Source organism: Erpetoichthys calabaricus, chromosome 16 (genome assembly GCF_900747795.2).
Source record: "Erpetoichthys calabaricus chromosome 16, fErpCal1.3, whole genome shotgun sequence".
In the NCBI taxonomy this organism is placed as follows: Eukaryota; Metazoa; Chordata; class Cladistia; order Polypteriformes; family Polypteridae; genus Erpetoichthys; species Erpetoichthys calabaricus.
Window position 1 is genome coordinate 30035118 of NC_041409.2, and position 12394 is coordinate 30047511.

Genomic DNA, 12394 nt, shown 5'->3' on the forward strand with positions numbered 1-12394 from the left:
CAATATACTCCCCTTCTGATTTTTCTTTGGATTAGAAAACAACAGGGAGCCAATATGTAGCCTTGATGGGACAGCCATATTTGAATTAATGAATAAATATGGATGTTAATAAAGATGACTACAGTAAATGTATTCAATTATGTGCAATTAAAGTATTGCTAATGCTTTACCATACAGTATGAGTGTTATACGAATGGTGATATTATAATTTATTCTTTACAATGACCAATAATAACTGCTAAAGTGATTATTTATTACTTAGGAAATGTAAAATGTTTTTTAAATGGAGTGAATTGTCCAATGTCAGATTATGACACAAACCTGAAAACTCAGTGTAGGGTAACACATCTCACTTAACCCTAACCCTAACCCTAACCCTAATTCATAATAATAAAAGTGTACATTTTTTGCTTATGCAGTTTATAGTTCATAGGAATGTATTGGTAGCCACTAAGATCTTGAAAACATGACAGAGAAGAGAAAACAGATTGTCTTGTGATGACAGCGAAATGAGAATGACATTGGCCTTACAGTTCCCATGTACTACCCTGCTTTTTAACTCTACCTACACAGTAGCTATATGCAGACACCAGAATAAGAACTGTAAAGTACGCAGTATAACTGTTGCCTGCTTTGCTGATGGATCATGAACAAATGAGCACAAATGATAGGCCAATCAAATGTACAGTATCTGTTGAAAGTAATTTATCAGCTGGAAATTGAAGAAAACATATGAATCTCTATAAATCATTTGACAGTCCCAGCTGCTGTTTAGCCCGTGGTGCTTAGCCTTTCAGTATTATGCAGACACTTTGATTGGCTTTCATTGGCTTTATTGATAAATTAAAAAATAAATAAATACATTTAAAATGCTACTGAACAGTGTAAATTATGATCTGCTTGAACTGTCCAAGCAAAACAGCAAGACAACTCAGCTTAAAAACAATTAATCACCAAATATAGGTTTAGTCATTAATCATAGAAGTAAACTATGATTAATGACTAGCCATGGGGCAGAGCCAAGACATGGCCAGCCTGCAAGAGGAAAGCACGCAGGGGTCATTCTACTTTGCATATACAGTACAATCAACAATTATTGTACGGTCAGCAAACAGGATTTTGTTAATTACTGTATATGGTGTTTGTGCTCATTGTGTTATTGCTTTTATATGTTTATGTGGGGTTCTGTAATAACTTGCTTAACCTTTTTTTTTCCAATTGTCTTACAACACAAACCATTAAAGGCATCAATTATTACAAAATCGTTTTACCACATCTGTAATGTATGCCAACCAGAATAACCACATAATCAGCTCCGCGGCAATGACTCTCTGTAAACTTTCTAAATAAGTTTCTACATATTATTCATTGCATTGCAATAACTTCCTAAGCTCTGAGGCTCAAGTAAATGTTTTTCCATTTATTTCTTAATTTTGTATGTATAGGAATTTATTCATACTATTTTCTTATTATTATATCATATTTTTAATTTGGTCTTCATTTTCTTTATTATGGCTGCTGCCATCTTATAGGTTGTTTTTAGTGGCCATTTTTGGGATAGGAATGCATCCCAGTTACATTTTTTGATGCCAGGGAGTGTCGTGGTGAAAAATTGTCACCAGAAGGCTTTTCACCTGAAATGAAGGCTATTAGGAGACTCAGAGGATAGGCAAACAGAGTCTACAGTTTTATTGCAATAAAATAACAATAAAAATAACAAGGACTCAACCCAATACGGCCAAATTGAGCACTAAGCACTGAACAGTTCAGAACCCAAAACTTATATATCATTTCTTATCACACTGACCTCGTTCAATTAGCTCATTCTGCACCTGTTTTTACTGTCCTTTGTTCATCTCTAGTTTCTGTTTTGCTTATTTTTGATTGGTCTAAGGCCGGGCAGATGTTTTCCATCTTTGGGCTTTCTTGTGTCATTTCCTTTTCTAAGCCTTTCAAATTTTTTTATAATGGTGGCTTAAACCTAAGCTTTAATTAAAAAGATATATGGCATGTGTTTTTATTTAGTCATTTACTTAGCAGTCCTGACTTGCATTAGTATCTACACTAAGGTTAACACTTATATATTTTTCCATATTTATTTTTGTTAATACATGAATACACTAATTTTATTTTTCAAACATGACATCATCTTGACCTTGTATCAATGCCTTTGCTGTTTCTGCTGAATCATTATTCCAGCTGGTTTCTCACATGTCTACCACGACCATTTTTCCTGCATTTTGTTACTGGTATCGTTCCTCTTTTTTAAACCTTGAGCACAGGTCCTCTATTCCCCCTTCTCCTGTCCTCGGGTAGTTTCTGCACATCATTCTTTTCCTGTTCTATCCTACCTTTCTTAATACTGGTAATTTTCCTTCAAACTTTAACTAGAAAATGCAATAAATCTAAGATCTTTATTTTAACTATTTGCTTGACATATCTTATTAGTTTGTCATGTCTAAATTATGCTAAATGTAATGCTTCAAAAGCTGTTAATTACTTTTACGGCTAAATCTAATATATGCTATTTATACTTAATGTATAAATTTTTTACCTTCCATAGAAGTTGTACACCAAATGTTTCTTCCAATAAGTTGTGACGGGAGAGTGATCTAGAGATCACTCGCATAAAAATCAGAGTCTGACTCAGCGATAATGTGCAAAACGATGCCCACTGAGTATTTTGTTTGTGCATTCAATTCACTCTCTTGCCAGATGTTGAATGCCATATTTACCGTTGTTTGCTCTACACTACTCACGCACACTCAAGGATTAGACATGAAGTCAACAAGTCTAACATTCCTCCTACCAAAGAAGGTCTACCTATAACGTAATGGTGAGTTCTGTCGCCGTTTACTGCTGATTATTACTCTCTACCCCCAGGGCTACATTTTGACAAACATCGACCTCTGCCCTAAAGGATTAACCACTGCAGTTTCTGTACTATGATTTGTTCTAAAACCTTCTAAACCTTCCAAGTAACAGATAGAGAGAAAATATTGGAGTCAGGAAGTGAGTTAAAGCTCTCGAGTGTCGAAGACAGTTTTTTCTTTTGATGTATTTTTATGTTTTGGGTTTTGTTTTTTGGTAAATACGTTTTCTTCTTCTTTGATTACTTTTTCTTTTAAAAAGATGTAGAAAGAAACAATTTGATTTTTGTAAGTAGTTTTTGAAGATAGAATTATTTTGTCGTTTTGTTTTCTTTTTTCATGATGCATATCATGTTTTAAGAATATTTCATTTTGTAAATATTGATTTTGGGTTCCAGAGGTCTTAGTCCCCTTTCTGATTTTTGGTTGGAGGAGGAAAAAGAGAGAAGACTCTATTTTTGTAAATATTTATTGTGTGTTGTTTTTTGCTGGTTTTTATGTGGGTGTCAATGGGACTGAGTTGTATTAAATAGCACATTACTGAGTTTTGTTTTGGGGGTTTCAATATTGCGTTTCTTTGGTTTGGAGCACCTGTAAATAAAGAGCACTTGTTTTTAATCGTTATAAATTTTTGTCTGTGTTCCTTCGCTGTCACCATGGGCGCAATCAATCCATGAACTACAACCACGCTGAGTGTAGCGTTCTGCCATTTCCACTACACAAAGTATCATATAGCTAGCTAATCCACACACACAAACACACCGACAATCACTAAGACAGAAAGATCTTCAAAATACTGTATATGTTAAAACATTCAACCAGTACAGAAAACAACGGATTAACTGTACATCCACACATCATCTGCCATATGACAGCCTTTGGTCCAGAAGTGAAAACTGGAAGAACTCTTCAGCTTAGTTCAAAGTAAAGGTTGGATGCTTTGATGAAACAACAACAACAAGAAGACAGCACTCATATCTAGGCCCCCCGACTACCAGCCAGAAATTTATCACCCTATTCAAATTTTGTATAGAAAGTCGGTAAGATTAACAATACCTTACTCAAAAGGACCCTTCTTCTGACTACTTCCTTCTGTGTTTAGAAAATTCTAGTAAGATATTAATAATATTAAAGGTTTCGTCCTTGTACAGTTGTTTGAGGATGTTCACTTTGAAAAGTTTAATAGTTTAATTCTGATTTTCACAAAGGGTTTAATTAGCTAATATACTTTCCTAGTGACAGCTAAGTTATTTTTACAGTGTGTACTGGTGTACCAGCCAAGATAATAAATAGACATGTTAAGCTTGACAAAATGGAGCATATTTGCCTCCATATTCATTGAAGGGTTAAATCTAAATAACATATTGATTACTGATAATTATATTTACTGCTCACTGTACCACCTTTAAGGTTTTTTCTTATCTTGCATCCAGTGCTACTGGGATAGACTGCTGATCCTGGCAACCTTGTAATCAAAACCATAGCACTGAAAATGGATGCAGAGAGAGGGGAAACAGGTTTTGCTCAGATATATTGTTCTTTGTAAAACCTTTATTAAAAGCAAATTATATTTATAAAAGGAACTGTGTGAGTGTGACTGAGTTCACCCTGCAATGGACTGGCACTCTGTCCAAGGATTGTTCCTGCTTTGCTCCCTTTGCTCTGCTGGGATTGGCTCCAATTCCCCCCCGACCCTGCTCTGGATTAAGCAGGCTTTGAAAGTGATATGGCATGATATCATGATAAGATTTCATTTATTGTGAATTATTTGATTACTCAAAAATAAAACCAATTTGTTGAATATTGTACTACTTTTCTACTTTAAAATGACTGAGTGCCTGTTATATTGGTTTTTGGGAATAGTCAGAAAAGCTATGCAGTGCTCATCATTATAGGGCGAAAATAACATAAGTGTGCATTATTTCAGGTTGTTACACTTTCCATTAATGGTGGTTGCTAACATTCTGTGGTTATTTGCTTCTGCGGGAGCTACCAAGTTACAAAATCAGTTGCAAAAAAATGCCTGTGACACCATCCACACAGTGATAGTGAGTGAGATTGCTATTGATCACTCGGAGGTAATGAATGCAGCATTTATTTCTCTGCAATGTCAGATGCTGAAAAATGAGGTTTGCTCCAAATGTAATGTGTCTCAGGTTCCTACTGGTTTTCTCATGAACATCTAATGGTGTTCCAATGACAAAATTGCTATATACTATAATACTGATCTTTCTATGAGTTTAAGGCCTTGTGCATTACTAAGTTAAAAAATGAGTGTTTCAGCATTCATTTTATAACAAGTTTGTTTTTATTTTAAGAAAGTGACTTTTTGAGATGAGATGAGAACTACAAATAATCCTATACAAAATTTTACATATTAAGTGGATCAGGGGGCAGTGTGATGCCTCCTGCGATGGCACCATTGCCCATCTGGAATCGTAGCTGAATGACCATTTGAGAGATAAAGAAACACAAGACCAAAAAATATAAAAACTGTTTATTCCAAGAAGTGACAAACAAGAAAACCACAGTCTTGTGTGAAGCAATTAATTAAAAAAATCGTTCCAGTGCAATGAAACTATCAAAAATAATAAAGTGCAAAAAAAAATTAATCCAGTCCTTCTTCCTCTTGTCTTCATGAAAAGTTGTTCAAGGAAAAGAGATCTCAAATAGAGAAAAAAGTATACACCAAAACAAAAATAAGCTGATATCTAGTTCACCACCCCACCCCAGATTCTGCCTCGGCTTTATTGTGTAACCAGAGGTCTTAACTTCAGACCCTGCACCATCTTCTTTTCAACCAGAACGTTACGTGAAGATGAAGAGATGAAAGATGAACTCTGCTGACTGCAGCACCATTTTATATGCCCGTGGGATTCCTACTGTGATTTGATACCATTTTGTTTGTGTTGTAGATATATATTGACATTAAACTGCTTATAATGTAACTTTAATGGTATTCATCAATTAGAACTTAACATATTTTAAAATGGGCATGTATTAATACACAAAAGGTAGTTTTTCTGGATATGTTTGGTAGCATGGCACCTCTTGTATTTTGAATTGGCCAGTTAAGAGATAGAATGTTGCACTTGCTTTGTGTGCCCTTTCTCATTTTTTATGTCTTACTGTTGTTCATGTTGGATGTATATCAGATATTTGGCATCAGGGCAATTAGCAATACCAAACTGCCATAGAATAGATGTGGACGTACTATAATTAGTGATGTGGGATTTATGAACGGTTCATTCTTTTTGAATGCCTCTTTTTAGTGAGTCATATGAATCCATTTGTAAGCACAAACAAATTGGTTCAGTGGAGCTCAACAGGACTAGTGATAAAATGCACGTGTGTCCTGTGTGACATCATCATCGTCTTCCATCTCACTACTGCTGATGAATGTGTTAAGCGCATACGCAAGAACCACCTGACTCATGAGTCTCGACTCATTTGATTCATAAACGAGTTGAATCAGTCTAACGATTCTCGTTCATTTGATTCGTAAATGAGTCAGTACGAGTTGCACAATTCTTCTTCACTTGTGATTCTGTAACGTCTTATTTTATTTATGCTTTGTGTATGGAAACAGGACAACAGCATATGAATTATCTTGTTAAATGTATTAAGAATTATAAATTAATATATAATTAATCATATATTTATAGATAATGAATTAAATATAAATTAAGAAGCAATAATGTTAATTATATATTTATATACACACATGCATATACAGTATGTGAAACTAATGTATAAATTATTAAATTATATATTTGTGATGCACTCATAGGGGACCCCAGAACTACAAATGAATCAAAAGAATTGGTTCACAATGGTAGTTTGAAAGAATTTGTCCAGTAAATGGAATTGAAACTCTCATTGCTCACAATAATTATGGTTGCTCCTGTCCTGTGCTACACTACTGACCAGGATGAATTTAACCAGGGCGGTTCCAGATCCCCTATAATAGTATGTCTGGGAAATAGATGGATGTTACTTTTGTTTAAAAATGTTATTTGTTATAATGACAGGTATATATTATGGCTAAACACAATATGAATGGTATGATGATGCTGTAGTTTTCACTGTTAACTGCAAGCATTTGGTTTGGTCACTCTGTCTTTCAAGTTTCCGTATTTTCAATTTGTCCGTGTGGATTTTCTCCAGGACTACAATTTCACATTCCAAATACATACACACTGGACTGATTGAAGATGCTGAATTATTTTGGCGAGTGAACTTGTTATGAATAGTCGGGTTTTTGGACCATGTAGAATTTATTCCTGTTCAGATTTTGCAGATTTATTTTAATTTTGAAAAATGTAATCATTTTTATTTTTATGTAGTTTGGTGTCACAATTTTGAGTATTTTTATATGGTGATGGCCGTGCTGTTACCAAATTACAACAAAAGTGTGATATCATCGCCTAGACAGTACTTAACATGGCAGTTCACTGTTTCTAGTATCGAGGTTTGTGTATATACAATAAAATAAACTGCTGTCAGTCTGCTTATGTAGTTAGGTATGTAGACAGTTAGTTGTATTATGACTTTTTTCTCATAGTTGAGACTTTGATTTTTGGAAATTATTTTGGCTTTGTTGTTACTTTTGATCTTCTGGTTTAGACTCCTGCCAGTTTCAAACTACTACTCCTGCTATTTCTCTAATGCTGTCCATATAGACTCTAGCTCCTTTTGACTTTTTATTAGAAAAAAAAACTGGCTCAGAAAATAATTTAATGAAAAATACACTTTATGCATATTTAGACTGCATTACAGTACTGCAATTATAGACATGCTAAAACAGTGTATACATTTTAGTTTATACAAGTGATCACATGATATTAAAGTATTAACTAGAAACACTGTCAATAATAGTAATAGTAACTAGTAGTATAAAGCAGTACAGAGCAACATCTACATTTACATTCACATTTACTGAAAAGAAACCAGAAAATAATTGGGCAGCATAGGTTTTAGAAAAACATCTGGTGGAGCATCTGGTCTTTGAGTGTGTCACTGCAGACTAAGAGGTCTATAACCTGGGACATCCCAGGAGATGTGCTTTCACTATCAATCAGATTGTTAGAAAAGTAAACTTTCTTAAACTGTGTATTTTTCATCCAGATGATATAACAAATGCAATTAAACAAGGCCCTGATTATTTCCCTAGAATGTTTCCTAAATTAAGTTTATTTTTCCCAGGGAAAGTGAATGGAGGCCTTTGGTACATTATGGAGACAAAAACCGTTTATCTGCTGCTTTCCATAGTCTTTCAGCTGGTAAGCTGTGATCTTTTGTGGCTAAAGTTCCAATAAACACACATCGTATCCCAGCAGGGATTGCACATGGCATGACACATTGCAGGCAAACAAAGACAAAAAAAAGCTTCTAACCCTCATTGCTCCTTGAATGTTAGAGGGAATGGTGTAAAATTCATGAGACAGCCAGTCCCATCTCACTTTCAGGGTAAAACCAGTTAAACTGTATGTTGGAGATTTAATGGAATGCTTCCTCCAAACGTCTTACACAAATAGAGGCAAATGCCAAAAGAAACCCTAATTTCCTTTGAGGGGTTATCAAAATCTCATTAAACTTTTAGCATTTTCAGGATTTCCTTAGAAAGCTGTCTCTCCTAAAGATGTTGGGTGAGTGCAGAGTGTTTGGGAGGACATAAGTAGAGTATGAACACTGGCTTGTTCAAGTACTTGTGGCAGAAAGCACATTGAAATCTTCTGTACCATCATCTGTACCTTTATTGTTGATGAAGAGTGTATACCAATCCTATTTAAAGAAGGCAAGAGAGGGCCTTATGCTGAGCCTAGGGGAATGGGAGATTAAAGGTCCTTACGTAATCAACGTATCAGATCAAGTCCCCAATGCTGAGTGAAAATAGAGAATGTAGTCCCCGTGGCAAATGGGATGTCACCTACAGGGCACAGACTGGAAGCCAGCTAAGCTTGACGGTAGTGTAGGGTGTAAATTGGGAGATTAAGTAGAATGGTTACTGCTTCTGTAGTATGCAGCATGTTAAGGTGCCAACTACTGAAGGACATGTAAACAAATTAAAGTAGTTTTCAAATGAACATGAACTTTGGGCTATAGTGCTTCACAGATTTGCACATTATCTGCCAAGGCACCAGAAGGGGAAATATGGCTGATTTGCCATGCAGAATTTAGCAAATCACACAGAAAATTTCAACAAATCATATGTCATGCTTCAAGGATTCCTAGACACAGGCAACTTGGGCTATCTTTTGAATCTATGAGATGGCCATGACCAATTAATTGTTTAATTACATATAAAAGAAGATTAAGCTGATCCAAGGAACTATAGGCCATTAAGCATAACATGCATCAAGAATAAATTAATGGAAAATAATGAATAACACATTATGTTATGTCAACACATCCTTTCTCTGACACACTAACATTGACTACATTCAGCCAATGAATTATTCAGTAGAAGTGTGTCTGGAAACACTACTGGCGCTCCTCTATACCAACAGCAATATGCCTGTATAATGCCTTACTCGGGACTGTGGGACAAGTCAGAACTTTCCTTTCTTTTGAATTTTCTTGTATTATAGTCATTCCAGTGTGTGTCCAAACCAAAGTGTTTGTGTATGTTCATTCATTTATTTACATGTCTATCTATTTATGCATTTATTTATTTTAATAGCTTCTGTAAAAACTTCCTCCGGGTACAAATAAAGTTCTATCTATCTATCTATCTATCTATCTATCTATCTATCTATCTATCTATCTATCTATCTATCTATCTATCTATCTATCTATCTATCTATCTATCTATCTATCTATCACAGGTGTATTAGTGAAAGGTCAACATAGGTTTAGACAGGAGAGATTGTGATTACACTAATATGCTGGAATTCTATGAGGAAGTAACAAAGGAAGGTACATATGATATTATTGCATTTCAGAAACCTTCGGATTAGGTCCCACGTGAGAAGTTACAAGTGGAAGTTCAAGGCATAGCGCAAAATTAAATATAATCAATTAAATTAAATTAAAAAAAACGTAGGTGCAAATTTAGCGTAAGCAATGGAAATAAAGACTTATGGTAAAAGAAACTTCTCAGAATTAAATGATGTTGAAAGGGGAGTCTTTAGGGATCAGTGCCGAGGCTGTTGTTCTTTTAAATAGGCATAAATAACTTTCATAACAATATGAATAACACAATGGTTAATTTTGCAGATGACACCAAACTAGGTGGAATGGCAGATAACCTAGAATCGGCCAAATTATTACAGATGAACCTGGACAGATTCATTTAAAATGTCAGAATTAAATACAAAATGGGAGGTTTGAAACTTGAAATTGCACCTTAGCAGATCATTTAGCTTGGAATGAGAATGCGGCCACAAAGTATTAATCTTGTAAACAAGAAGCCTTTCAAGCTTACACATCTTTCTGAGGTTGGCATAGCATGACTAACATTTTTGCCTGTGATGCCTCTCCTTTTTATCAAGTGCTTAAAAAGTCAGTTTTTCAAGAGCTGCTGTTTCTGAAACCACTGTCAAACTGACACGCATTAATGCTACACACCAGTGAGGGCAATATGGGGTCAGGTGCAATGCAGCAAAGTTATCAATAAAGCAGAATACAATTACCATGTAACTACTGTATATCAGAGCTTTTCGGCACGTTGTCTATGAGTGTCACTCTGCCTGTGCGGCAACTGCTCCCAACTCCATAGTGTTGATGTCTCATTCAAGGTATCAAGATTCAATAAGACAGAGAGGGATTGACAGCAAACAGATGATCAACTCACTCTCTACTGGTGTAAGAAAAACATTTTCAGTTTCAGTCGTATTACTTAAAATGATCCTGTAATTGAGAAGATATATAATGATAGTAAATGTCTCTCCACTTCCAACCAGAAGATACTCATGACAATACCAGAGCATGGCATGGCCTGGAAGTGACTCTGTGAGTCAGTTTGAAGGTTAAACTGGAGAAGAGAGTAGCTGGGCAAACCGACCCACCTGACAGACAGAGGCTCAGAAGCCTATGATAGCTCGCCTCCAGATGACAGCCAGGGCTTTGTTTTCTTTTCTTCAATTCCCAAAGTTACTTTGTATTTTCCCCGTCTTTTATTCTTCCACATTCTTTTCTGTTTTCAAAATGTCATGACTTTTTGACTTTTTCCCTGGGTGAGTGGAGTGATACCCAAAGGCGATCTGCTGAAGATGACAGATCATGTTTACTTTTGGTTAAACTTTAACCAAACTTTAACACAGATGTCAAAATAGAGTACCTGAGTACCCCTGAAACCACAAGGTTTTATTAGAACTATAGCTGCACTTCTTTTGGAAGCTGAAGTTCAACTGACTGGGTATGTCACTTTTGTATAAAGGAGAATAAAGCCATACCTGCTCACGATGTTAATTTTGATTCCACCTGTTCCAGTTTATTCTACTCAAATATGTACAAGGAACAGTGAAGGGAAGTAGTGTACACAATACAAACAAGAAACAAAATATTAAAATCTGGGCTTTCCACCTAAGCATATGGCTAGAAACACTCTCTGACTGAGGGGGTGGAGGCCCTTAGAGGGTAGTTCTGGGATTACTTCTGGCATCACTTCTTCTTACCAGTGGGAGAAATTTAGCTTTGATTAATGAATTATCTGCCTTGCTTTCGGCAATGATGGTAATTAGTTAAATAATATAATAAGGTTCCTACTTCATTTACTTTACCTTTCTCTGTTGTAGCAGGATGGTCCCCGGATATTAGACTTATATCAAGGTAACTGAAGCACGCTCAATTTAAGAAACAGAATAATACAATTTACTGATAAATAACTGCATTTATTTGTTGATAATTAAGACAGGACGCAGATAGACTAGACATACAAACATAAAACACAGAAGAGTTGACTGGCTATTTAGAGTTCTAATTTATCTTACTTTTACGATGATGTCCAATGTTGTGTGGAGTTGCTGCTGCTGTTGTTGCTCTTCGTTCAAATGGAGCATTCTTGTTGCATTGGAGTGCACTCTTTACCTTTGCAACATGGTCTTCTGCCTGTAGTGTGCAGTGCTTTTCTCAGTTAGGCTCTTTGGTGTTTCATTTGCAACTTCACAGGGAAAAGAATCTCTTTCTGGCACTAGAGTTTAGATGATGAAATTCCTTTCTTGAAGTAATAAGTGCTTCTTAGTCTTCAGAGCCCACTGGCACAGTGCTTGGCTTAGCAGACTGGATCTCAGGTTTCACAAAGAAAAGAGATTGTTAGCTTTCAGATTCTAAGGGAGAGAGTGGCTTGTCAACTTTTTAGTTTCAGTGAGCAGATTTCAGAGGGAGCAAGAAGTCATTTTGGGGAGTGTAAGCACAGAGTGCCCCTGGGATTTCGAGAATCAGGACAGTGCAGTTAGATTTGAAGAAATGTATGATCTCTCATGATCGGATTAAAGTCACTTCCAGTTACAAAATCAGTGCCTTCTCATGGGGGCAGAATCAGAATTGTCATTTGTTGAATTATAGCTCTTTGTTCTTGGGTG